Genomic DNA, 22,937 nt, shown 5'->3' with positions numbered 1-22,937 from the left:
AAAAAAAAAAGGAAAAAAGTTTTGGACGTAGCAAAAAAGAAAAAAAAAAAAAAAAAAAAAAAAAAAAAAAAAAAAAAAAAAAAAAAAAAAGGATCGTCCAGGAGTCGATGGCTTCTGTTAGTAATCAGGTAGTGAATTAGGAAGAGGTGGAGCTAAGAAGAATGCTGCCAGATGGTTTGTAGAAGGAAAGCAGGAAAGAATTAAAGAAGCAGATCCCACTGATTCTCTCCTTAGAAACCTGACGTGGTCGCAGTTTGGTCCTCGCTCTTCCACAAGTGACTCCTTCACTGGTCGACAGCCTCACTGCTGTCACCTCAGTAGGTGGGAGGAAGGTAAAAGGGGGGAGTTATTCGGTCTGACAGATACCACTAAGCTGCTCATTCTGGTCAAATGCCACTTACGGAGACGGTCGGGATTAGCCAAGCGACACGTAGCTCAGCCAGTGGAGCAGAGGCTTCGCTCTCAGACAAAATAAACCCTCCCACGTGGAGAGACGTCGACTCTCCCAGGCTATGTTTTTACAAGACTTTATTTGCAGAACCGATAAGACTCTGTGATAATATTCAACACATTTATGACCAAATATTTTAACATGACGACTTTAAATCAATCAGTTTTTTTTTTTTTTTTTTTTCCATTTTTTCCCATTTAAAGAAATCAGGCAAGAATAAAACTGAAGTTTTATGTGTGTGAAGGAAAACTGATGATTATCCAAATAACTCAAACCCCCAATGACACATAGTGGTGGCAGCATCATGCTGTGGGGATGCCTTTCTTCAATAGGGACAGGAAAGCTGCAAAAAGATTAAATGAAACTGGGGTGGATGTTCACCTTCCAGTAGGATGACGGTTTTATTTATTATTCTTGGTTGTTGTGTTATTTTGGATCATTAAAACATATTCCAGTTCCAGTGTTAAGTGTTATTTACTAAATTAAAGTTTGGTGGTCTTTAAGAGGGTGAACTTGCGTTGTTATGCCATTATCTATATAATATTTGAAAATGATCTTAAAACATTATTGTTTATCGCAATAATTTCTGGAACAATTTATCGTCCAGCAAAATATGTTATTGTGACAAATGAATTTTCTAGTATCGTTTACAGGCACTCTCCATCCGGTCTGACAAAGCTTTAATTATTTTGCAAAGAAGAATGGTCAAAAGTTCAGATATGTGTGGGAAACCTTAGAGGAACATCTCAACCAAAACAACAGACCATAAAAGAGCATGAAAATGCCTCAACAGAGAACTGACTCAGAGTTTGAAGGTCAACACATCTTACTGTACTTTTCTTTTGGAGAAAATGTAAAACTTCAAAGTTATTCACAAACTTACCCTAACCCAACACCCATGACTACCTAAGTGGTTTTTACTTCTAAACATAAACTAGAAAAATAGTATGTACTTTTTAACCTTCTTCTCCTACTGACTTATCCCACAGAAATGAATAAAAGACCTCACAAGAAATCCCTCTGTAATCGAAGGCAGCTGGGGAGAATCGGGTTATGTAACCCGATGCAGAATTCATCGTCCTTCCAGCAGCGCTCTGCTTACAGAGGACTCACATGAACAGAAGATAATACAGTAAAAACAAAAAAACTGAACCAAAGCAACAAAAAATACAAACTGAAGTGGGTGATTTAAGAGAGTATATCTGGGATATTTTTGATCTGCTGGTGTTATCTTAAGATAAATCAAAGCCAAAAGTGAGCAAAAAAAAGAAAAAAAAAAAAAAGAAAAAAAAATCTTTCTAAAAAGGTAAAAGTAAAATGTACTCAGAATATTTTGTAAAACGTCTGACAGGAAAAGCCCAGGCTTTAAATTTGCTGCATGAGTGGGATTCTTGCATGGCTGAATGCAACAGTTGGAGCCTCACCAAAATAAAGTAACATCCCTGACTCACACTCAACTCCCAGCAAAACACACACACACACACACACACACACACACACACACACACACACACCCACCAGCACACATGTTTACGTAGCTATCTTTGTGGGGACTTTCCATTGATTTCCATTCTTTTCTACAGCCTAAACCGTACCCTTATCCTAACCTTAACCAGTGCATACCGAACCCTCAATTCACACCTTAGTCCTAAATCCGACCCCTGACCCAAAAATAGGGTTTCCCCTTGTGGGGACCAGGCTTTGGTCCCCACAAGGTGTTGCAAACAAATGCACATGCATGCATGCACACACACACACACACACACACACACACACACACACACACACACACACACACACACACACACACACACACACACACAGGCACGTACGTATAAACTCCATCTCCCAATATGCAGGTCAATAGATAATTGTATTTCCAAATCCAGGAAATATTGAATGTTTCTGAGTTGAGGTGGAAAGTTCTTTGCTGCATTTTGGTTTTGTTTGTGTTTCCCACACCACCGCAGGTGTTTGGTTCATTTGCACAAAGCACACAAAGACTCTTCTCTCTCGATCAAAATAAACTCGGTAACCTACTGGGAGCTACAGACACAACGGCCCGTTGACACTGGCGGACATCGCTGGACGGGAATCGATCTGAACTTCGCAGATGTGCAGCTGATAGATGAGGCAGGCCGTGTTTACTGAAGGGCGCTAGAGAGCGACTGGAGCCCCAGGGAAGGTTACCCCCACCTCTCACCGCGTGACCCTAAGGGACCCTTTCTGCTGAACACGCCATGAGAGCGATACAAACAAAACAAGACCTCCTTGCTTTCCACGTTTACTCCGAACCACAGATGGATTCAAATAAAAAACAGCATGACTGTAATTTCTGTCGTTGGGTGAAAATTCAAGGTTTTTCATTACCAGTTTAACAAGTGTTAATATAAGACAGTTAAGAGTGCTTTTCCTTCACAATTGAGTGATTCATTAAATTATCTTTTAAGTAAAAATCAATTATCTAAAAACCAATTTCCAGTATAAATGTCGGATTTAATCTAGCACCTGACCTTCTATCGTGTGAATGTGGAAAAAGCTTTTTTGTTTTATTTAAAGGATGTGTTTTTACTCCATACGGTTCGTATTAGCAGCAGAGAGGCATTCTAGTAAAACTATTTACTGACATTTCATCAAAATTCAGTGTTTGGCATCAAGAAAAATATTAAGCAGCCACATACAGCCAGATCCTGCAGTGACTTGATCTTTTAGACAATATTTCCACTAAAATGCATTGATGGACCAAACAGATGTAGGGAAAAAATGGAGAGCCAATGTAACTTTATGCCTTCCTAGCCTTAAAGATTGATCTGTTTCCATTCGCAGAGGTTACGTAAATTCTGAGGTGACATTAAAACCAGACAATAGAGATTACATCACAAAGCAGACACCTTGATGCTGTCGTTGGTCATAACCAGTTACTTCTAAACGACCTCCAAAGCTGCACATTAGGGTTAATAACTAAAGCTAATCTCTGTTTTCTTGTCAATGCCTATGATGCTATTTTGTGCCTTCACTGCTACTTTAAAAGAAAATCAACTTTTACTTTATGCAAATTGCCCAACCTGCCTCATGTTTCCTCTTCTCCTTATTGGATAAATATGGCTGAACCGTTAGTCTGACATTTGGAACCAATGTTTGCATGTCTCTCCACAGATGTGCAACACTAGATCAAGAAACATTAATGTCATTTGCACCAGTCGCTGAACAATTACGCAACACATGCTTCATTTCTTCTGGGAATGTGTTTATGCTGGGATGGAAACAGGGGAAAAAAAAGGGCCAAAAAAACAGAGTTCTTCAAGATGTGATTGTCCTGCACACTCAGTAAAAACAAAAAACATGGGGTACTTTGTAGGAAGTATTGCAAAAGATTCACAATATATGAAAAATACACAACTAAGGCAAAATATGTTGTTAAAATAAAGTAGAACAGGGAAAACGGTGCCTGTTGCTCCTCATGATCAGGGACTCATCAACTGTCATCACCAGGCTTTGCCTCAAGGGGGCAACGTTCTGTGTTACAGGGGCAGCCTGCACATATCTGGACGACAGTCGCCCCATGCAGACAGAGTCTTCCAGTCTGGTGCATCAGTCACTACTTCAGTGCAAATAAACATTCATTCATTCATTCATTCAGAGGAACCTTCACCGACGGCCAGAAATTAACGTTTCACTTTGACTAATGCGTTTTACTTCCATATATCCGTTTATTCAACTCTCTGATAAGTACGTTCTACTTTCCTGAACTCCGGCCAGAGTTTTCTCCCCTATGTGGAGCATAGAGAGCTGCCCTTCCTCCACATGCGGCTGTGCACTACCAGTCAGCTGGATGAAAGATGGCAGGGATTTTTTTCCCCTTTCCCCGCGGTTGCAACAAAGCCATATTTCTTCGAATTGAGATATTTGCAGTCAGCCAGTCACAAACATGCGTGCTTATGATATCCAACTCAGCTTCACTACACGCGTTATACATTATTACATTAGAAGCACATTCAATTAAACAACAGAGCCATATCTTGCCAATTCAATTTGCACCGTTGTAACCAGAGCTGCACTATGTCAGAAAACCTCACCATGGCGATATCAGGTTCGATTTATGGCCGTTTTCTTCTGTCCTCTCTTTCTAAGCTGTTCTTCACCGTCTGTGTGACCTTTAGCATTTTTGGCCTTGTCATTTGTGAGTGGTGTGAGACTCTGACCTACTGTCTAAATATTACATCAGCATTAAAAATACAACTTAGCAACTCTTAGAAAACTATTAGCCAACAACTTCCAACACATTTTGGTTCCACAGAAACTATACATCGTACAGTAACAAATATGTCTAATTATTGATGAGGCAGCAGTTTTAACTGTTGCGTTTCTCTTTTGCTAAAACACAAGTAGATGTTATATTTGACTCTAAATACCAGATTCACAGTTGTCTCACTCTCACTGCACGATATAGAGGCTTGTTTCAAGTAAATAATTCCTCAATACTGACGAAAAAGTTCTTGTTCAATAGGCAGAGAGATTAATTTATAACCTCCGAAAAATATCTTGTTATAAGTGTAACAATCTGCCAATAGATCAAGAACTCTTGTAAGTCTCTTGTAAGTTGGTATACTTGAAATAAAATGAAACTAAGATATTTGCAGTAGAAACCAAACCAAAACAAACTTGGCAAGATTTTCTGTTTTTGTAGTGCGACATTAATCAAACCTGCAAGATGAACGGCTTCACCAACAGAGACGGTGATTCTTACTTTACCAAAACCTTTGGTTGTTTTAGAGCACTTCACTCTTTTTTAAACAAATTAAATCAATTTTTCATGTTTTTTTTTTATCTCACCAGGGTAGTGCAGATGAACTAAACAAAAGCAGAAAAGTTACACCCAGTTTGATGCATGGCTGCTTCCAATTTTCCGTCGTCATTTCAGCAGACAGAAATAGTCCTGCCCTCAATCTCTATCTACCTCACACTCCTGTTGTGTGTCTCTCAACCATTGCGCTGTACTGACAGGACAGGAACCAGAAGATATGATCTGCTGATTTGGACCCACACACCAGCTATTTACATTCATCACAAGATAACCTCCTCATCTGGAAAGTTACAGCTGTACGGTACCATCTGCTGCACCACTGGGTCACTTTTTCCTTTTTAAATCAACATCTGTGCCGTTTGTGACTGTGCTGTAAGAAATGCACAAACAACTAGAACCCATGATGACATTTCAGGTAGCTGCAAATGCCACTGAGAAAGGCATCAACCAACACCCTCCGTCTCTCCGTCACCGACACACACACACACACACACAACCCTCATATCTTCAAAGCCGGCCTGCCTGCGTCTCCCTATAAATAGACGAAGCCACCCTTTGGGTTCTGTCACCAGCCGACAGCAACAATGCTGGAAACAAATCTTTACTTTGCTAGTTAAATCAACACAGAAAGCAGGACTGACGTGAACTGAAGCCGATTGAAATTCAAGGGTGAAGTAAGGTTGATCTCCCTGCCTAAACATGCCTGCATGACGGATCCAAGCGGGGAAACCGTGAGGAAAGCGAGCGCGCCAAATACCCGAGCTTGCGCGATGCGGCGGCGTCAACGTAACGTGACGAAAGTTTGTTTTCCTCTGGTGCAATGAAACGTTTGGTTAGGGTTGCAGGGCTGCATCTGCTTCTCGTATGAATGTTTCATTTAAGCTGCGTTCCGTCTATTTTTGTTTTTTTGTTTTCAAATGATGACCAGCTCCATCTTCCTTCCAGACAACCTCCAGAGCTTCACATGAGAGATAATAATCAGGGCTAATCTCCACTGGCGCTCACACTCACTGCACTGTGACTGCTAAGCGCGTTTATGGAGCAGGAGTGTTTCTCTCCGAGAGCGTGATGGCAACATGGAATTCCCCCCAAAACTACAACCAGAGGTCGGTTCAAGTCCCCAGCCGGGCAGCTGGCAGACGGAGAGACGGACTTTCTGCAAAACGCAACGGGCATGGAGGAGTGCTGAATGTGTGATCACAGCACAAAAGGAAGTACAAAGGTTAAATCAAGTGCACTGACACAAAAAGAGCGACGTTTAAACTTGTAACCCGGAGCCCGACCAACCTTGCGTTTCCCTCTTCTGTCAGTGAACGGGAGAAAGCGGGCAGCAGAAACTCATGTCTCCGTTTTCACTCTGCTGCTGCTGCTGATCCCGCGTCTGTACTCCAGATTCCAACGGAGCAGCCGGGACAGACATACACAAGAAGAAGTGGATGATAAAGAGAGCGAAAGCCGTGTAGTTGATCAGGAAAAATATTAAAAAATCAAAACTAGTCGTCCAGATTTTTCCCGTACAGATGCTCTCCGGTGGAGCCGCCGATTCCTCCGGACTCCTGCAGCCTGTGCTCTCCAAACGGCTCCGCTGCTCATTGGAGAGAGGAGTATAAACAGCTGTGAGTGTGTGTTTGTGTGTGAGAGAGAGAGGAGGTCTTTGTGTGTGTGTGTGTGTGTGTGTGTGTGTGTGTGTGTGTGTGTGTGTGTGTGTGTGTGTGTGTGGAAAAGAAGCTAAAGGGACCACGTGATGTGGGCTTAATCCTCCGCCCACTGGCCTAGAGGTACACACACACACACAGAGCTCTAACACACATATACAGACCAATCAGAGCTCAAGCTCACACACTAATCACCCCTCCTCCTCTGCTGCCTGCTCTCCCTCTCTCTCTCTACTACACTGGTCTTTTTCAACACTGTTTTCCCCTCTTGATCTATTCCCGCTCTGATTCGTCTCCCACATTCCACAATCGCTGCTGTCCGTCTTCGTCTCCACATCCCTCTCTCACACCCCCACTTGGCCCCTCCGCCCCCCTCTGGGCAACTGTACTAAAGGTCAGTGTTTACGAGCCACACAACCTGCTGCAGCAGAAGCAACTGGATGCCTTTTACTGCTGCGTCTGCTACTCCAAAGCAGGTTTATCTGACACGCCGATGAACACACATTCAGAGCCGCTTGGCTGTTCTAAACGAGATGGCACACATTCACAGTCAAAGGTCAAAAACTTTGTGAACATCAGCTTGAAGGTCAGACATCAAATGCCTGTTAATTTTTGTTAATGTCACAAAATGCCACTTACAAATCTAAACTTATCAGCTCAACACCTGAAGTTAGGTTTAGTTTATGTTTTCGCATGGGAAAGCATATAGAGGGCCAAAGCAAACGTTATTAAAAATAACGTAATCAGACGTTTTTAAGTTGATTTTAAGTTGGATCAGCCTGAAACGGGCCTCAAAGTTAGCAGGTGTTTGGTATCACAACGGAAGAATAAGAGGTTTAAACAAGTTATCAGAAGCAGTTGCTAATCATCTGTAAACTATTTAACACTAACCAGGATATTGTACATGCAGCATAACTCAGATGGAGTTTCAGAAATGCAGGGAAATCAGGGCTGATTTATTGGCGCGACCCTAAAAAAAACCACTCTGGTGCCATCTCTGATTTTCTTAAGTAAAAACAACACAACCAAGTGCAGCAGAAAACTATGAAAGGCTGTGATGCAGACTTTGAATGTTCAGTAGCAGTTTGATGGCTATCTTGTGTAGCCACTGCATTATGCCTCAATGCACACCCCAGTCAACGTAAATATATGTCAACACTGACTACAGCTAATGGTAGCTCAAAGCCGAGGTGGGAAGCCAAGGTTCTCCACTTGCACTTTGTTCAGCAGAGCACAAAACTCTCAGTTCACATTTCTGGCCAAAAAGCCTTATGACATGTTAATTTATGACATAGAAGCTGCATTTCTGTCTGTGGTTTCTTCATTATGCAAGAGACCACAAGGCATTCAGCAGATAATCGGAGAGCTAAACCACGAGAGAGCAAAGTTGCTCTTTTTTAACCTTTTGAGCTTTCAACCTCAGCAATCTGAGTTAAGGTGAAGAAATACATTCCTTAGGAAATACAACTGGCAACTTGACTTTTGCTTGCTAACTGTGCTAATTGCTAACATATGATATTAGGGACAGGTAAAAATATCCTTTCTGTAATAATTTTTGTCTTAAGTTTGCAAGATCCCGTTCTACGTAGGCCATTCTCCAACTCATACACACACAGTGTGACATCGCCTCTGCTGTTTATAAAAAAATCACTGACTGCCAACATTTATAAATAAATAAAATGATGCTCTAAAATTGGTATCAGTAGGTCAAATCTGCACATAAGGGTGACAAGAAATATTATCTACCATTCCAATGTTGGTGAAATACAACGAAGCTCCAAATGTGACATAAATATGTGCAAAATAATTACAAAAATTCCAACCAGCGCCTAGATTGAGGTGACAAGATACGATATTATAGACAAACTACAAACTTTTTCATAAAAATCAGATGAAGAACTTGTAGAAGTAGCTGAACTCCTCAGGTGTGGAATCGTGCAGCACAGATCGCCGGCGGAGGCGAAGAAGCTCGATGCTCAGCATGCTGGTGGGACAAACACGGCGTCTGCATTTCCTCTTGTAATAACCGACTGTAATCCAGTTCACAAGTCACATACGCGCGAGGAGCCAAACAATCAAAACCTGTCAGCAATCTGTCAGCCATGGCCTGAATTACTGTGCTGCTGTTTGCTTGAAACAGACTCACTGACTCATTCACCTCAACAGCTCTCTGATTTGAATGTCTATCTCTGACACACACTATTTCACGTTTGTGTAAAGCTGCGCCAAGAAAAGTTCGGCTGTAAGTTTATGAGCCATCGGCGGCCATGTTTAGATAAATTTACATTTAGCAACTTTTACAGCTATTTTAGATTACGAAGCCAAAGACGACTTGAGAAAAGTATAAAATGGAGACATTTAGTTTGTTTTTTTTTCTCATTGAGGATAATGACTCTCACTGTAGGACATCGACATGTGACAGGAGGAAGATGGAATCGGACTGCAAGAGGACCACTCCTCACACTGTGCCTCAGTCGTTCATAGGACATAAAATGGGAAGGAAGAACTTTTATTTTTGTATTGCACACGGTCAGGTTGATTTGAACAACTTTTTATCCTTGAAAATTGAGAATTGCCTTTGATATTTACGGGATTCAGTCTGAAAGTTTATCTAAAACCTTAAACGTATGAAAAAAAGCAAAAGAATAGAAAAAAAAATTGTATCGAGGCAAATACTTTTCCACACCATCTGGAAATTTGTGGGAGTTTCACCTTTTTATCTTTTGAAAGGATGTGTCTATAACTGTGTTTGAGGTTTATTGTGAACCGTACTACACATGAACTCAAGTTGATAAAAACAAACTTCAGATAGTTGCCAAAGAAACCAAAAGACTCAAATATCATCAAGCAATTTTTGGACTTAAGTGCAATTAAAAACAACACAAAGCAGCACTGAAGACAGCAAATGAACAAAAATCCTGCTGAAGCCGTTAGAAAAGCATGACCCATATTCTTTGGCTCACGTTCAAAAAAGACTCACGTTGTGTGATTTATCAACTGCTCCCCTGACTAAACTGATACTTAAGCTCCAACTTTCTTGGAAACCATCATTGCTTTGACAGAATAAACCATCCAACTTATGCAAACGTCTGAGCGGGTGTCGGGTTTCATGCCAAAAGCTTTTTAGCTCGCATGCCTTCGGTAATAAGTAGTCGCAATCCGTTCTGACCGCATCACCTGATAATGTAAAATGATAAAGGTTATGTTTTTTTTGCATTCGCTCCTGCAAGATAAACTGTATGAACACATCAGGAGACGTCACGGCAATAAGCCCCACCGGGTGATTCACGCTGAGCCTGAAAACCTGCCAACACACAACCTAACATTGTTTTGTGACATCTCTGTCTGGACTTCTGTTATCAGTTCAAACCTGCCTCAGAGTGCACCGTTTACCATACCTCATGCTAAGTGGTGAGAATGTGTCAATGTTCATGCAAGAAGTAAATCACAAGAAGAAGAAGAAACAGAACAGAGATAGGAAAGCAGTGTTTCTGGAGGGGAGGTCTGCCTCTGACTCAGTTCAGATGAATGAACTCTGGTTTTGTTTTACTCAGTTTTGGGGAGGAAAACTTGTGACAATAACAGAATTTCGTCCTGGTTTGGTTTTATATGCTTTAAGCTGGATTTTGGTTCATTACTTAATGGTATCCTAGGATAATCACCGTGATGTCAGAGGTCTGCGTTTCTGAGTTTCTACACAGCTTGGAAATTTGGAATATTATTTCAGTGCATGAAAAAGGAAAATTACAGCATGAAATTTTTCTTCCTTTCTTTCTGTTCAACTGGTCACAAGCTCATTCTAGCTGGTGAATTAGGTTTAAACACCAAAGTCAGGGATTCCCTCAGTGTGTTGTAAGCCTGGCGGGCAACCAGACTTTACTCGCCATCCCACCAGGCTGAGCTTTGTTCGTTTATTTTAAATAGAGTTTTTTATACACCAACAGCAGTGACAGTAGAAACCAATTAAGCTACTTTTGCAGTTGATCCTGTATCTGGCAATTGGGCTCACACGCCATTATTTCCAAGTTATGATGACTGCTATGAACATTTGTAACATTTTTTAACACAAAAACATGGTGGGCGGCCCTACCACTGGGCTTAGCACTTTTCTGAGTGAAGCCCTAAATGTGGGCAAGAGGAAAAACGTATTTTAATGTCATTAATTTACATGTAAATACAATTACAGGGTTTCCCCCAGTGTATCATAAGCCTGGTGGGCCACCAGGCTTTACTTGTGCCCCCACCAGACTAAGCATTGCTTGTTTCTTTTCCCAAGTCTTTTTTAAGATGTTCACATTTTTAAAGACTTTATAGTTGGTGTTCAGGTATTAATCTTCCAATCTTTCAATAGCACATAATTATCAAGAGATATTTTCAAATTTCCGGTCAACTTTAAACATTTTTTAACCCAAAAACACAACGGACCGCTGGACGAATGACTGCCCCAGCACCCCATCACCAGGCTTAGCAAGTTTTCTGGGGGAAACCTTTAATTATTACAGATATTCTTGCGTTCTGGCATAAACTGGATATTATGGGATCACTGGTCGTTAAGAAGCAGAACGTTCTTCTCTCACTACTCCACCACCAGGATCTACTCCACACCTGTTCCTAGAGCATTTCTCCCATTGGACTCTCAGGTGTAAAGGAGCAGTTGCTTTGACTTATGTTTGTCTGGACAGGTGATTTCATCCGTCACTGGTTTTCTAGCCATGGTGGATGGGCCTTGCCATTTAGCTAGCAACTTACTTGGTCCAGGAGACAGAAATACTAAAACCTGCTGGGCTTTTCAGTTTGTCTCTCATTTATAGTGTGTAGGAGTCGAGATGGATGGGCTGCCACTTAGAGAGGTGCTGCTTTGTGTGAAAAGACAATAAACTGGCTTCTTTTGCAGTTCAGTCAAGTCAGAGTTCTTCCCTTTTCCACACCACACCTCCCAGTGTAACATTGGTTTTCTCCTAAAGAAGACTATTTATATAAAGACATCACACACTACGCACTGGGTACAGCTAAGCCCAAACTGTAACTTGACCCGACCCCACCTTGCTCCCATAGCTAAACTAAGACGTCAGCCACGCGTCTGCAATGAAGGACCTGGAGAGGTAATAAAACCGACACATTTACACGCCAACGTATCATCAACATGTCTTAATTCCCAATATTTGGGACCTGCTAACAACGTAAAGGAAGCAGATTTCTTCGACTGGCGTCACATGCATGCGGAGAAATCAGCAGGGCGACCGCTGGAGGGGCTACAATATCAATAAACAAGAACTATGAACCGAAGGAACACCACATGATTGCTTCACTTCTCCATCCAACTGTGACCTCTTCACAGCAAGGAACAATATTCTGCTCAGAGGAACTGCTTACGCAGCTGCTCTACAAAATTAAATTACAAGAAAATCGCAAAGGAATTAACTTTATTTGTACCCTGCAGCTTGACAGGAAGTGAAGCAGATAAAGTTTTTGTTTTTAAAATTAGATTCATAATTTTAAAGTCGAGTCATTTCTGTAGCATATTTTAGTAACAAGGCAGTTCAAAAGGCTTTACATGATAAAACTAACAAAATAAGCAATGGTAACAAATATAACCAAGGCTATATACTTTGAATGAAGTGATTTCATTTATGCCCTCATTTAAACAAGTTGTGACTGCTCACGATGGAAAATTAAGAAACAAATCTAAATGACGTCTTTATATACATATTTGATTTTGTTTTCCTACTTAATGAAAATTCTTGGATCATCTCAAACTACAGAAATGTTATTTTATTTTTACTTTGAAAACTTAAGCCTTTATTTTCTTCACGAAACGAGTTCAGCGTCGATGCGGCCCGCTGCAAATCCAGCAGGGCCAACGTCAAGACGTCGCCCCTGCGCTCACGTCCGCCTGCCTGAAAACAGCCAGCTCGTCTCTGAACATAGAGTAATTACAGCCCAGCAGGGACCAAAACAACTGTTTTTACTTCAGCTCCACTCGTGTGACATAACGCAGACATGGTCAGACTAATCTCAGCCGCAGCCGAGTTTGTTTGCTGCACGCTCTACCATTACTGCTCAACTATTATCAAGTCAAATGATTAATGAGGCCTTTGCACACCACAGCACTTTCAAAATAATACGATCCAACTGTTGGGAGTCATTCGCTCCTCGAGCTCTGCGATAAGCTACGGACAAAAACAGAAAAGCGCGCAGCGGAGAGAGAAGGGCCGACGGCTCTTTACTGCCAAAGTACCGACAGGAGACAGCGTTACATCAAATGCCAGGCGGTAACACGAGAGCAGCGAGGGGGGCATGTGCAGTGACGCCAGAGATTTAGGAATCTATAAACACTTCGGTTCACTTTGAGGCTTCTTGGCTACGTCCAAAAACAAAAAACTTAAATTGCCTCGGCAGACCCCACAGTGAGAAATGCGACAGTTGTGGTATTTTTTATGAAAGATTACAATTTGCTTTGTGAAGGGTCGCGAGACAAAGCAAGCTTGTTTTGACTCATTTTACTTGGGATTCTCTTTTCCCACATAACAGAGAGGCCAAGCTGGCCCCTCTGCAAAATAAAGCTACATGTTGGGCCCCAGCATTGCTTGTTGCTGGTGTTCACCTCAAATGCAACGTCACGAGGGAAAAACTGGAACAAATTGATGAGGAGCACTGTGATTTGTCATCTGCAACCTGCAATCTTTGCACTTTGTTTTATTATTTTTGCTTACAAATTCAAAATTTACCTGCAATAAATGCTAACCTTTGTGTCTTTACCAAAGAATCAACAACAGCAATGATCTTTCTTTGCTGATTGCCGACAGTTTTAATCTACAGGGATAAATTAAAGTAACATTTCTCCAGGTAAAGAGACGGAAACCTTCAAGGCCGACACACTCCACCATTAATCCGGCTCTTAGCAGCCCATCTAGCTTTCCGTTTGTTCGGGAGGGATCCTAAGTAGTCACTAATCCACATCTGAGTGGCAAAGAGGTATTTAGAGAGCAGCTAATGTTTAACGCACCAGGATAGGTTCAGGTCCACGTTTGCCGACCTGGCAGAGGAAAAATGCGATCGCTGTTCGAGTAAACGCAGCGAGGATGAGGAGCACAGCGACACAAGGACCGCCAGTGTGATTACGAAGGTCCGTCTGTGCCGTAAGGTTCAGGTGCTAATAATAAACTCCTAAAGAATAAGAGGCGGTGGGTGAGTAAGGAAGCAATGCGTCTCCGGGTGTATTTTTAACGGCGATTGCATCCTCCTTTAAGTAAGATTGAATAGGGCCTGGAAGTGACAGTGGGAAGTTTCCACCCAGTACCCCACCTTGGTCAAATGAGATCTCAGGTCGGGAAAAAAGAAAGCTCAGAAGAATGTTTCCTATTATTATTTTCTTCTTCTTCTTCTTCTTCTTCTGCAAATTGCATTTAAATGCAAAGGTCGTGAACTTTCTCAAAAGGTAAGAAAAGTAAAAAAACAAACAATTTATCCCAATTAAGTTTCAAATCGACAAGATCAAGATGTATAAATAAATCCATTGGTTTAAGAGATCATTTTAAACACAAACGCATAGCTGTTTGTTTTCCTTGAGGGCGAGTAGTAATTCTGCCCAGAGGGCATCAGGGCAAACTGAGCATGGTCTTGCCTACTAATGATGCCTTCAGGTCCCTCCCAGCTCATTCAAATGGACACCCATTACTCCTGAGCACTGGCTCTCACCATGCTGCGCAGACGACTTTTACCCTCAACTGACCAATTGAACCAGCAAATACAAAGAAAATCTCGACTCAAAAATCATGAAATGACATTAAATAGAGTTTAAAACTGAAATACTGACAACTATGTCAACACACAGAATGACGATTTTTGCTTAGTTGCAGAATGGATAAATCAGTTGCAGCACATCCATGCTTGAAAGCTTGAAACTGAAAGTAAACCTGACAACATGACCTACTTTCTGATTCATTTGGCTAAAAACCATCTGACTAATTAAAAGAACTCCTTAAAAAAATAACGGAATAAAATGAGATGGTGTCGTAAAGGAAAAAAAGTAACACACCAGTTGCAGACGGAGCAGAAAACTGTCAAGAACAAACACATTTATTTAGGGTGAAATACCACTAAGGACAATGTAAAGATGTGATTTGATGTTCCACTAAACCCTTTTCACCTCCTTACACAACATGTTTCTTTTTTGTTTGTTTTTTACAGCGTTACGACGGCTTAAGTGTTGTAAAATATAAAACATCGGTGACGTTCAGGTACACATAAATAATACTGCAACTACCACAAGAATTATTTCCCAACTTTCAGACTTCATCCTTGTAAGTGACGGCAAAGTGCAGCAGCCAAGCTGACCAGCAGTGCACAGCATCAAATAGTGAGGTGGCGTTTACTGTGCTACTTTGTATTTCATATGCTCTACATCGCGGCTGTATATTTTACATGATCTGAAATATTGCAAAAGCCACATTTTTCCCCACTGTTGGACGACAGCATTACACTTTTCTTACAAAGCAACCAACGGAGGACGTTGAGTTTTACAAGTCTGACGCATTTCCCTCCAGCACTTTCCCTGATATCTTATTAAAATGATCTGAAGTATTTATGATGGCTGATAATACTCTGCCTATAGTACTGGAAAAGTTGTTTTTCCAGCTGGTGTTCTTTCAGTGCTTTCTCACATGTTTATCTGCACTCACGATCACACTTGGAAGCTCAAAGCCTGATCCAAATAGTCCGCTGCACCTGCATACGGCCGTCTTCACACCAGCGACAGCCAATCGGACGACAGCTTTCACACTCCTTTTCCTAAACGCCAGGGAAACGCAGAGCAAATATTTGGAACAGAGCCGTTTGTTGCCACGAACCCAGGTTGTCATGCATTTCCTTTCATATTTTATTATTTCCTTTAATCTGATTTCTACGACAATCAAACAAATGGCTAAATGGACATCAAAGCTGAGCTCAATCAGGAAAAGAAGCAGTGATCAGAAGCACGTAAGGTGTCGGGTTGCAGTTATTTGCATGATTACAAGAGAGGAAATGTAACATGGAAGCCGCTACAATGAAAGCGAGCTTGGAGACAAAAACGACGCTTTGAAGCTTCACATCCCACAATTCCTCTGGATCAAAGCTGTGTGACGCATTTCAGCCACTTTGTAACAGTCGCGTGAAATATTCCACAACCGGACCTCAATGAACACCTGAGGCCGTCTGGCCACGTGTGCGTAAGCACGGTAACCCAGGCAACCAAACCTTCAGCATTGGCTTGGTTTCTTGTCTACCAATTCGCCTGAAAGGTCCTGGACAATAACATGTTGAGGCTTGTATTCCTACCAAATGGTAAAAGCAAAAGGCAAAGGTATGAATTTTAGCCATTTTTTTGCCTCTTTCTTAGGCAGCCAAGAAAGTTAGCAGGATAGTTAAACACACTGATTTCTGCTTTGTCTCTAATTAGAGGTACACACAACTAAACTCAGCATTTCTACTGTTGTGCAAACCTCAAAGCACATTTCGCGATTTTATGAACTCATAAGTCCAGTATATTTTTAATCCCTCAAACAGCAGAGAGTTAAAATTAATATCACGTCTTTATTTGGGTTATCTCATCTAATTTGGAAAGGGGAAAAGGAAACAGAAACCAGGGGTTAATGAAACAGAAAAACAACAAGACAAACCAATGACACAAAAAAAACTTCTTGTAAAAAATATTAATCACAACAATAAAAAGAGATAACTGAATGTACACAATTACTTAAAATGATATAAAGATAAACTAAAATGCAAGAAAAACACAGATATACCCTAAACTAAGAGGAAATAAGTAGTCTTTATTAATAAAATAAAGTCAGCAGGAAATCAGTAATGAGTACTGCCTTTTGGTTCGAGATGAAGTAAATTAGATGATGTCACTTATTTTTGCTTTAATTGTTTGTGTCAACAGCACAACATTAACAAAAAAATAATAATTTATTGAGTTTCATATGCAGGAACAATCTGTTCTGACCCCTGGTTCGTCACCAACGCTTTACAGGATCCAACTACTTTGTCATGGCAATGAAACCAGTTTATTCTTTTAGGTCATTTTGAGGGCGACGTTTCAGCAGTTAGCGACTATTTTAACATAATCACAAACAAATAAGTCCAGATGAGACAAGAATAAGGCTTCAAGCACACAAACACACACAAGCCCAAACACACAGCCGGCTGCTGAGGATAATCACCCTGTAATTACAGCTGGAAATGACAGAGTGGCAGACACAGTTGAAAAAGTCCCTGTTTGCTTCAACCACGCAAACAAAAACAGTTCCTGCCCGGGTAGCTCAGCTGCTAACTGCCGCCGTATGTCCTCAGAGCTGGACGCCCGGCGACCCGGAACCGCTCCGCGACTCGAATCAAAGCCTCCCCAAAGGATCTTGTGCGCGGACTCCTCGAGGCGTCACAGCTCAGCTCGGCATGCTCCACTTTAGAAAGACTCTTGCGGTGGTCGCATCAAATTACAAGCTTTTGTTCTGCGGTTTTTGTTTGCAATAAAAGCATAAACTCCTCCGATGCACAACCGAGTGTTCTGCTCCAGGACGGAGAGCTGCATCTCATCTCAGCGAAACTCAAACGGCTTTCCTGGTGGTCTAAAAGTAAACTCAATCATGTCTGTGGGATTTTTTTTTTTTTTTTTGAAAAACTTCCAACTTAAAAAAAAAAAAAATTAAATAAAAAATAAACTTGATCCCAGACACGACGGCGAAAATGTTTGTTTGACCGGAAGACAAACTGCTCTAAACAAGGGTGCGCGAGTAAAGCTTCAATTTGAAATTCCTCTGTTTGTCATTTCATTCATACATAATCAACCTTTCACGTCAATTGGAGCCGTGTAATCAAGACTGATTCATTGCAAACCAAAACCACGCTTTTGCAATTAAAACCCATCCGTGTAACCTATTTTGGATTTAGCAGAGTATCAGGAGGGATATTGTTTCTGAAAAAAAAAAAAAAATATGTATTCCTAACTGCTACTGTACTGCAAACACCTGGCCAGCAAGAATGTCTTGATGCTGAAGAAAGTTCAGTCCATCGCAGCTGAGAATCTGTGGCCGGTCTTCAAAAATTGGCAGAACCTCTTCATCTAATCTGACTGAGCTTGAGATGGTTTGCAAACAGTAAAGGTGAACAAATGAAGTGTCTCGATGTGTAAAGCTGGTTGAGACGCATCTCAATTGACTTGCAGCTGGAACTGCAGTACAGTGGACCTGGACCTATTCACAGTTCATTATTCCTTATTAGTATTATTTTTCAGTGAAACGCTGCTCTACACTATTCACGGAAAAAAGTTTACTGATATTTTAGAATGTGTCCTTGCGTTATTATTGATCCATTGCCATTACAATACTTAATAAAAATGGTCTCAAAACAATATTATCGTTTATCGCAATAACTTCTGGAACAATTTATCATCTAGCAAAATTTGTTATGGTGACAGGCCTACCAGGGTCCACTGTAACGGGTGGTACTGAAAAGTATTCAAGTATTCTGATCCATTTCATTTTGTTATTGTTCACAAAGCACTATTATGTGAAACTAATAAGTCAGAAGCTCATAATCAAACTGCAATAAGCAGCTATTATCCATCGTTTCATGACTGCTCTGGGGCGGTGATGCTGAATGAGTCTTTAGATAAAGAAATCTGTTTCCAGGCAAAGTCGCTGCCACGCGACATCACTAACAGGCAAAGAGGTCAAGCCCTGGCAGGAGCCGATACCAGAGCCAACTGGGTTTGACGGAACAAATAGACGATGAAAGGAGCAAAGAGCGAGTTTGTTCCAAGTCATTATTGCACTTAAAGTGTCACCCAAGTAAATGTTTGATCGTTCCTCCGTTCTGTAGAGGACCACATCGCAGAGGCGCAATTTATATACGGTTTATGGTGCTTATCTGGTGGTTCCTGCAAGCAGATGTCTTACTGATTTCTCTCACACACGCACACACACGCACACACACGCACACACACCTTTTATGGACTCCGTATTTAACACTCTCCCAACGCTCACCAGCTGTTCTCACAATTGATCAGTTTTTGCAATTGGTTTCTTCACAATTAAATAAACTATTATCACCATGTCATGATTTTATACGAGAGAACAAAAACTCTACCAGTACTTTTTTGTCATTTAGTTGAAAACTTACACTGACCGCAGTTAAATGATAAACCAACATAATTAACCCTTCCAGACCGAACTGATCGGCGACGACACAGACAAAGTTGCAGTACCGTAATTCCGCCACACTTTGCGCGATCTGAAAATATCCAACAGTTTCGGAAAGGGGAGACGTTGCACTTTCCAGCCAATATCAGGTTATTATGACAATTTCTCTCCCGCTGTAACAGGGAGTGAAATTAATCTGAGGGCTCTCTTTTATTAGATGGTAAATTACAAAAACAACTCGCTATATATTGAAAGTTCCAGTTGTTATGGATAAATTGGCAAATAGATTTACTCACAGGACACTTAAATAACTTTGTACAATTAAAATGAGCAAAAAATGTCCAGGGGGAGATTTGAACTCAAAGGGTTAAAAGTAGTAGATGAAGACCAGAGACGGCGACGAAGGTTTACTACTGAAAATTCAAACTGTTTGTCGTCGATGGCCTTTGATTTGATCATTTTGCCTCCAAATTAGAGGAAATAGCCAAACTTTTATGGCATTCCCAACTTTTTCACTAGCTGTCAGTTTGCTCAACTCCACCAATTTTTCAAAAATGGTTCTTTGCTCCTGTCGTAGTCCAAAGAAAACTCATCCAGTCAACAAACCCTCTAAGCAGGCAGCACTGTGAGGAGCATGCTCTTTGATTTCTCCAGTGCATTTAGAAAAGTTCAGCATGATTTGCTTTGTCAGAAACTCCAGAAGACACAGGTGGAAGCCTCAACAATCACCTGGACCTAGTCTGACAAACAGACCAGGGTTTGAGTGACCAAAGGCCTGTGTAGTCAGAAGCACAGGAGCACCACAGGGCACCGTGCTCTCACCATTACTTTTCACTCTGTACACTTCAGACTTCCACCACAACTCAGATTGTCGTCATCTGCAGAAATACAGTCACAACATTTGGTAATAAGATCCCAGGAGATAATGTAGAAGCAACAAAGATATTTTAATAACATTAATATACATCAAAGTATATGAAAAACAGTGAAGTTCAACAGTTCATGTGGAGCTTATGAGCTTATTGTCTCTTTTCTTACCAAATACATTATGAGCTCCAGTTCAGCTTTGCCAAGATGAAGAAATCAAATTATGAAACAATTATAAATCAGTCCTGATTCCTAATGGAGGTGGGAAAGCTACACGACTCGTCTGTGGTCGGAAACAAAGAGACAAAACAGTGAAGGGTGTCACCCATGGAGATGTGTAAGTGTGTGTGTGTGTGTGAGCCATGTGTCTTGGGACTATCCATTACACAATCCGGGGAAACAGACGGATATGGTATGTCAGAGTTTGTGTCTGGATGAGATCATTATGCATGAAACAGAACTACAGTCCCATTTCTGCACACATATGAAGGCACAAACAACCGGACGCTCACAAGTTTCCATGGAAACTCCAAACAAACAGTGCGCTCGAGCAGCGACCCCGCCCCGTCAGAAAAGAGAGAAGAATCGAGACGGAGAAGCAGAACCAGGAATAAAACGTAGAAAGTGAGAGCGCAGATGAAAGTAGCAGTGAAACCAGATGGGATTGTGTTGCTGCTGAATGAGCTTCAGCTTACTCATCCTACAGTTTTTTCAGTGAGACACTTGGGAGGGAAAAAACCCCCAACAAAAAAAACAACAAACCTTTTAAATCTTACATCCATCCTTATGTTTTGTAACTTCAAAACTTTCCGTGAAAGCTTTTGTTTAGCCAAGTGGAAAGTCTTCATTTCACAAGAAGGGCAAGAAATTATGAAACTTCCTCATCCCACCAGTGTCGCTCTGATGTTATTCCACCTCGCAGGTCGAAGACGGAGCACACACACACACACACACACACACACACACACACACACACGAACTGCCCTCCCAACAGACAGCTTCATTCAATTTCGCAGTCCAGGAACAGACAAGGGAGCACTTTAACAATGGAGGCACAGCTTTGCATCAAAGTCAAGGCCGCTCATGGAGGGTTAGCGACTTCTCGGTTCAGTCAAGGTTAAAGACGCCCACATCCGCAGATTAAAATAAAGGCACCGATGTTTAGATGTGGTGATGGATGAAAAGGAACCTTTGCCCACTTGGACTTGGGCCATTTTGTCAACCTCAAATGTGCCTTTGCTGTTGCCAGAGAAACGTAAGAGAAACGAGTCGGTGTGAAGCAGCACGAATTTACTAGAACTAAGATGGCAGATTATTTACAATAAAAATGTTAGAACAAAACTATGTTTTAGACACTCTGTAGAGATTTTTTTTTTTTTAGATTATTTCTGGTCCATTAATCAATTGTCCGTGAGAAATATAGAAAAGGTTAGTCTTTTTCAGCCATTTTTAACCAAAACAAAGGTCTTTAAAGACATGTTTAGCTCTGAGTTAAGGTAGATTGTGACAATAATATCTAAAATATTTCTCCTCCCAAAATCTGATATGTTTTCTGTCTTTTATTTTAAACTTGGTCATCAGCTGTGTGTTTTCACTAGAGGGCACGAAACTTTTACAGCTACAATTTCTGCACACTTGGGTCCCCCCTCTCTTTTTTAAAATATACAAAAAAATAAATAAAACGAAAAGCAGATGTACTTCCACCTCACCAATTCTAGGTCATATTTCTACCCCAGTAATCCGTCTTTAGTCGTGTTATTCGTTCGTGAATTAGAGAAAAGCCCTGGAAAATGTCCTTGTCATCAAAATGTGTCTTTTATTTTACAGAGAATTTTCATTTCCATAACCATTTCTTGTTTGTGTATTAACTTTAACTTTGCTGGAAAAACAAAAAAGCAGCCACACAGCATAATGCTCCCACCATCATGCTTGATGATGTGCCACTTTCTTCTTCTTTTAAAATAATTTCAGTGCAACCTTAAGAGGGGGAGCTGAGTTCAGCGTTATTATTTTACAGCATTTGCAGACTGAAACTGGAATGAAAATCAGTTTTTTTTCAGTCGAAATTTGTAGCATTCACCAATTTCTATTAAATTTAAATGTTTCTTTAATGTTTCCAGAAAGGTTAGGTGATTCATTTGTGTATTTGAATGTAAATGCAGTAAAAAAACAAAAGCAAAATAAAAACAGTGGCATTAATTGTGAGTGGTTGTGTTTGATTATTAGAGTCATAAAAAAATACTCCTTAGCATGTGTTTGCTGCTCCTCATCAATGTAATTTACAGATATTCTAAGTCCTAACAGTGACTTGCATCGGTCTATGTTATGAAAAGTCGGCTCACTAACTCCTTGTAAATCAGATTTTTAAGCAAATCCACATGCAGTGTTTTTATCAGTCGCTGTCACATGCTGTGACCTCTGCCCATCACATCTCAGTGATCCATAACAAGCTGTCTGTAGGAGGGGGGGGGGAGAAAAGAGCCTGTGGAGGGGAGAGTTTGTCTGATCCAGTTAGTCCCTCCGTGTTTCCGGGCCTGTCAGACTCGAGCCTCTGGGGTTCCAACACAAATTCATACAAAGCAGCCATCACAGAAAAGGAAGTGTCAGGAAAGGATGCCGATGGGACTCAAAAGGTCAGGAATCTTGGAGAGCTGGCCTTGGGGGAAAGGGAGCTGTTCTTCATCTTCTCACCAGCTGCTACACTGTTCTCTTGTTTGAAGCTAAAGGCTGAAGTAACTACAGTTGATGGAATAACTCAGAAATGTCGAACCGAGTGAACTCAAACATGAACAATCTTTAAGGTCACAGCTTAATCTTTTGACTGAAATAACATAAAAATGAAAGAACTGAGGACAAGTTTCAAGTTTATTCACTCATTGTTTTCACGTTTACTCTGAGAAGGCCACACGTTAAAGATCTGTGGCTCTTAACCCTCTTAAGACCATAATTGTAACTGGGGCGCCTGGTATTTTTCTGAT

The 22,937-nt window shown here is 41.0% G+C and overlaps 1 protein-coding gene across 8 annotated transcripts in view; it reads right to left on the bottom strand.

The window, feature by feature from the left end:
* Positions 1-22,937, bottom strand: part of add3a (adducin 3 (gamma) a) — a 117,769-nt gene that overhangs the window by 45,307 nt on the left and 49,525 nt on the right. For 3 of the 8 annotated variants that reach the window (XM_015051212.1, XM_015051254.1, XM_015051269.1), the window contains exon 1: positions 6,543-6,916. The exons of 3 other annotated variants lie outside the window; for them this stretch is intronic. The gene's annotated coding sequence lies outside the window, so the exon portion shown is untranslated. Of the gene's footprint in view, positions 1-6,542; positions 6,918-22,937 lie in introns of those variants that run through there. 2 more of the 8 variants (XM_015051220.1, XM_015051263.1) reach the window with 2 other exon arrangements.

The sequence above is a fragment of the Poecilia latipinna genome, unplaced genomic scaffold, assembly GCF_001443285.1.
Source record: "Poecilia latipinna isolate Pla-1442-1.1 unplaced genomic scaffold, P_latipinna-1.0 Scaffold51, whole genome shotgun sequence".
Taxonomy (NCBI): Eukaryota; Metazoa; Chordata; class Actinopteri; order Cyprinodontiformes; family Poeciliidae; genus Poecilia; species Poecilia latipinna.
This window is presented reverse-complemented; position numbering and strand designations above follow the sequence as displayed.